The sequence below is a fragment of the Priapulus caudatus genome, unplaced genomic scaffold, assembly GCF_000485595.1.
Source record: "Priapulus caudatus unplaced genomic scaffold, Priapulus_caudatus-5.0.1 Scaffold41, whole genome shotgun sequence".
Classification (NCBI taxonomy): Eukaryota; Metazoa; Priapulida; class Priapulimorpha; order Priapulimorphida; family Priapulidae; genus Priapulus; species Priapulus caudatus.
Window position 1 is genome coordinate 581,249 of NW_014577102.1, and position 6,097 is coordinate 587,345.

A 6,097-nucleotide genomic window follows, 5' to 3' on the forward strand; every position below is an offset into this window, starting at 1 on the left:
TGTGTGTGTGTGTGTGTGTGTGTGTGTGTGTGTGTGTTGTTGTGTGTGTGTGTGTGTGTGTGTGTGTGTGTGTGTGTGTGTGTGTGTGTGTGTGTGTGTTCCTTCGTTTGTTTGTGTGTGCGTGCGTACATGTGTACTACAAACACTATATAGCTTAACTATTATCATTGCTGTTAGTAATAGTAAGAAGTTCCACTTAAATGTAATGTAGCATTTTCACCCGGGCCGCTGTAGAGCTGTAAACCTCGATGATGACGTAGACATCATGGGAAAGCCACTTGGCAGGGTCTCAATTTTTTAAGTTTAACGTTTAAAAGTGTAACAGCAAATGGCTGCTGACTTTCCAGCCTTTCTCGACATGTTCGATATATTTACGGGGTAAAACTGCGATCTTGTTGAAATGCCGCAGCATACACTTCTATTGAAGTATTTGTGTGCGCAGCGTAGAATAAATTGCATATAACATTACGAACGATGCCAATCTTGTAAAACGCTCTAATGTAATTGGGTCTCGTATCTAACGATGACCTTCGCTTCAACACTTGAATGCTGTGGTAACAACTAGGAACAATGCAATCAAATCGTTGGTTGTTATTCTGCGATTCTTATAGTGTGAGGGTTTATAGCAAAGGAGTTTACGTAGAAAGGTCTTTGTCGGCGGTTATGATTGAACACATCCAGGAACAGAAACCCTAAGAAACCGGCAACTTAAAACACGCCTTGTTATTCCCTTGTAGGGCAAGGGCGAGAAAAATACCCACTGGCTCATAGAGGAACTCGACACGTAGATAGAATCGACAGTAACCCGACGTGTCTTGATGTCTAAACGAACGTAACCGCTATTTAATATATTTATAAGAATATTCAGATGTTTTATGACTACAGGTAGAACGGCTCAGAAAAGCACTATGAAAAAAAGAGAAGATTGAGTATATAGAAGGAAAATATAATTTCCACAATCGTACATAACTATAGTTGTCTGAATGGATGTTAATCTTCTTCGTAAGGATGCTATTCTGTTTCCGATAACTTTTAATAATGACTATTTATGAACGTGTTGTTAAATGCTATATATTTTGGTTTACATTAATAAGTAACACACTCTAATTCTGACACTACGTTTTTGTATTTGATGATATATGTGAAATTGTAAGGCAGTAGTAATGATTAATATTTGGTCACTGACACCGACAGAACAGATTTGCGTCGTGTGATGCATAGAACTGTTAGATATTCCGTAGGTCTACCCTTCGTTGCCTGGTATAACCAACCGACATCGATGTTACGGAATAACGGTTAACGGGAGAGGATGGACATGCTATGATGATAAATGATGTTGTTTCAGTAAATTAATCTGGCTTGGTAAGGATTTTGAGGTGTGGGTATTACAGATGATTGCGGTTTTGGTTTATGTGCGGCCACACATACATTAAAGGCATGGTCATGAGTCATATCAGTTAGGAGAGAGCTACTGTTGGGTTTTTCTATAATTGTTGCAGTTGCAGTGACATGCAGAGAGGAGCATGCATTTTAGGATCTTTCCGCTGCACAGATTTCGGCGGGACATCGATGGACATATCTTTCGGCAGGACATCGATGCGGCAGTCAGCACAACATTTTGGCAAGGAGGAGAAAAAAAACTACCGCAATCATCACTTCAGTGACTTCACTACTTCTACGACGACTTCACCGACGCAGTACTTCAGCGAGAATTTAACGGGCAAATTCAGCAGAGTCAACGACCTTCAAATTTGTAAGAACAATATCTGTGAGCACGAAGACAAATGTGCTAGCAGATTATCAGTGCTGGGGAACTTTTGGCATAAACCATTCGACGTTATAGAAGAAAACTAAATGCCACAGCACATCATTGCATTCTACAATCAATCATTGCATCAGCATCAGAAGCAGCAGCGCAGAGGATCAACATCAAGACCAGTTGGAGGACATCGTAACATCGTAACATCGTCGAGGGAAACAAGACTATTGTATTGGTTTCAGGAAATTTGTCTTGTTTGAGCAGATAGTTTTACTTGGCAATTCGTGTCAAGTATTGAAATAATATAAGACTGGTCAGTGAGATTTGTCGGTGGGCAGTGTAAGCCATAGGTATTGTACTAATCGTGGTCAGTGCGAAGTCTTGTAAAAAAAAATTATTATTATGTGGGGAGGGGGGATATGTTCAGTGAAAGGGTTATTGTATTAGTATGGTAGACGGTACGTGGAACTTTATTTAATGTCGGTCTCTATTCGGCAGGAAGAGGTAGCGGGTGTGTGTTTGTTTGTGTGTGTGTGTGTGTGTGTGTGTGTGTGTGTGTGTGTGTGTGTGTGTGTGTGTGTGTGTGTGTGTGTGTGTGTGTGTGTGTGTTGTGTTTGGATGTGGGTGTGTAAGATAATGTGTGGTATTAATTATTTAAAAGAGGAAATCTTAGATTATGGGACGCTGAATCGATGATCGGTCAACGCTTGGGAAGGGAGATAATGTAACATGTGTTTTACAGGATATGTTTTACATAAATATAAGTGTAGCTAGATTGCTGTAATTAGCCTGGTGGGTTAGGTGCATTAGTTAGCATGTAGGTTATAAATAGTATAGCGTTGGCGATTATAGCGTGTACTAGAATATTATCCTAGAACGGGTGCAGATCATGGCCCGTTGTCAAAACTAAAATTAGTCCTTAACATTAGTCTCTAACATTAACAAATTTCCTCTAGACCTGTCGACATCACTTTTGTTTCAGTATTGTTATGAGGAAATCTCGCTACGCATTTTAAATTCTCGAAACTTCGCTAGCGTGTCGTAAACGGTCCTAACAGAAAAAATGTTACAGACATAATGTTAAGATAATTTATGTTTCTGACCCAACGGCCCGATGTTAGACTGTGGGTTATTTCGTGTTGACGTAGACAACGCGTTAGGCAGTTGTAGTGTGATCTGGTCGAAGAGAATTGGAATGACTATTATTTGGGTGGCGATATGCATTAACTATAGAAAATTGAAGCAGAGTACGGGTTGAGTTCTGGCATTCCAAAAGCGTGTACCGTGTAGAGACCTGTATTATGTTAAACAATGATATTAATTAGTGAACACAAAATTATGCCTTCGTCTTGTATATATTTTACTACTAAATTATTTCATCAATCTGGTGTACTCAACGCTACAGTGGCATCCTAGCACGCGCACACGGTCAGCGACGCACATTAATCACACAGACTCCACACGCACACATACACAACACACCACACACACCACACACACACACACACACACAGCAACACAACACACACACACCCACACACACACACACATCACACACAACAAACCAGATCACCACAACACACACACACACATTACCAGGGAACGTACAGGGGGGGTCCAAGGGGTCCGGACCCCTCCCCCACCCTGCTTCGCTGCCAAGAAACAGCATCCTTAAGGGGTCTAATCAAATTTTCTTGGGGAGGCCTCTCGCAAGACCCCCCCATTCGCGGCTCGCAAGTTGTACGATTAGACCCCCCCCTGGTACAAATCCGTACACCCCTGCATATCATACACACACACACACACACACACACACAACACAACACACACACACACACACACTCCATACATATATATAAATATAAAATATATATATATAAATATATAGAATGCGCGCGTATAACACGCACAATATACTGTAGTGTGTGTGTGTGTTTGTGTGTGTGTGTGTGTGTGTGTGTGTGTGTGTGTGTATGTGTGTGTGTGTGTGTGTGTGTGTGTGTGTGCTATAAATTGTCTGACAGGTTTTAGCTGACACACCGATCCCCCATCCTCGCCACCGAGATACAATCAAAAAGACAGAATTAACTTATCCGTAGGTATATTTTTTTCATAGTGATCATTGTAATTGTATTATTGCGTCGTCATTGCTGTCGTCTTGTATTTGTTGTATCTTAACGTTTTGTTGTATTCTAAATAAACTCCCGGACTCTGGCGAAACTGTCGCACACTCGCTGTTCCGTGTTGTAATATTTCGGTCTGTAACCGACTTCTCGGATCCATGCTGAAACGAAGTTATAACGAACCATCGGTGAACCGGCGTTCCGGGTTCGGATAATACGGTCTCTAAACGGATTCAGGATCGATACAACTGATGAAGCTACAGCATTACGAATAGGTCCCACTCACACAGCTCTCTATCTTCGCTCCCGCTACACCGGTGCTACACTGGTAGATCTACTTGTCACACAGCTTAGAAAAGCTACCCAGGTTAATCTGTTCACTAAACTAGCTACACTGAACATTGTAACGTACATAGTGTACATATAGGCATCTCAGTTTACCGCGTCATCTCAAATGATCTCTTTTTGATATTATATACTCATGGTATATATGATCTAACACACTAATTCAGTTGATCAATTATTTTCATGTGTAATATCAGGAGTGTATCAAAAAATCATTTTGATACACTCCTGGTAATATTATAGTCATAACACACGCGCGTAACGAGATACAGTAATTAGGTCACACGAAAGGAAAACTATATATTACACTACTACTATTATATTACTATATATACTATATATTAAGTTTCAGCGTTGCGGGGAAGCGGGACGATGAAAGGATATAACTATACTCGACGGTGAAAGGATCCCGATTTTACTTAACAAAATTACTCTTGAGTATGAGCCATCTATTTCAAATCAAATTTCGCAAATATTTTATTTAATTTAGCGGTGTGAAGTAAAATTATGAGGTCGGCTATGGTGGCCCAGTGTTGTAATAGTTTATCACAATTCTTCGACGTGTATATGGTCTATGGTATATGGTCTATGGACGTGTGTATGGTATATGGTTATGTTTATGTATTATAACAGTGGGCCACGTCGAAGACTTGTGATAAACTATTATAACACTGGGCCACCATAGTTTGTCGGCCTAACGCCTTTATCGTGCAACTCTCCTTCGGCTGTGCCTTTGCCTTTTTTAATGTGAAATTAGATCAGTCAAAAAGCCTTAATTGTCTTAATTGGGTGGCTGAAGCGACAAGCAACCTGCACGCTCATGTACTTTATCTAGGAACGTACATAGGCTGAACAACTTCCTAAGAAGGAAGGGGACTTGTTTAAGAAATAAAACTCATGTAATATAGGGTTAGGCTCAGGCGCGCCGGAAGCAGTTTTGGAATTGGGGGGGGGGGCCAAAAAAGAGCCTAAAGCGTGGGCTCACGATTTTTTTTATCTGCGTGGGCGTGAGCGGGCGTTGTGCGCGACGTCGTTGTGCGTGTGGCGCGACGTGTGCTTGAGGCGTGTGTGTGCCCGTGTGTGCGTTGAGCGCCGGTGTGTGGCGTGGATACGCATGTGTTCTGAGCGCCGTGTTTGCGTGATTCGCGTGTATGCGACGTGTGTGTAGCGGGCGTGGATGCGACATGTAGTGCGTAGTGCGACGTGTGTGGGCGAGAGCGCGTGATGTGTGACGTGTGTGCGTTGAACGAGCGTGTGTGTGAGTGTGTGTCCGTTTGTGGCTGAGGCGGTGGTGTGCGGCGTGTTGCGTGAGCGCCGTGTTGCGACCTGCGGTGCGGTGAGCGCGTATGTGTGACGTGGTGAGGGGAGCGCGTGTGTGCGGCGTGGGGCTGCGTGAGCGCGTGTGTGCGTGAGCCGCGTGGTGTGCGTGAACGCGTGTAGATGCAGAACATGTGTGCGTGTGTCGCAACGTGTGTGTGTGAGCGCGTGTGTGTGACGTGTGTGGTGTGAGCGTGTGTAGTGCGGACGACGCAAACTGTACGTTATGATCTTCTTAGTGTAGTCATGATTCTCTATCTATGTACGTATTCGCAGGTCACTGTGGTATGTACGTATGATCTCTTTATTGTACGGTCTATCTTGTTATTCCGTCATGATCTTATTACTGTCGTATGTCATCTATTACTGTACGTTGTGTCATCTATTATGTACGCGTGATGCTCGGCGTAGTGCTTGCAGTTATGAGTCATGATCTCTATTATGTACGTATGATCGTTACATTATGTACTTGCTATTTCATTCATATGCTCAGTTGCCAATGTCTGTCTATATTTAAACAGTAGTGAAATATGATAAAATCTTAAGATCTGCT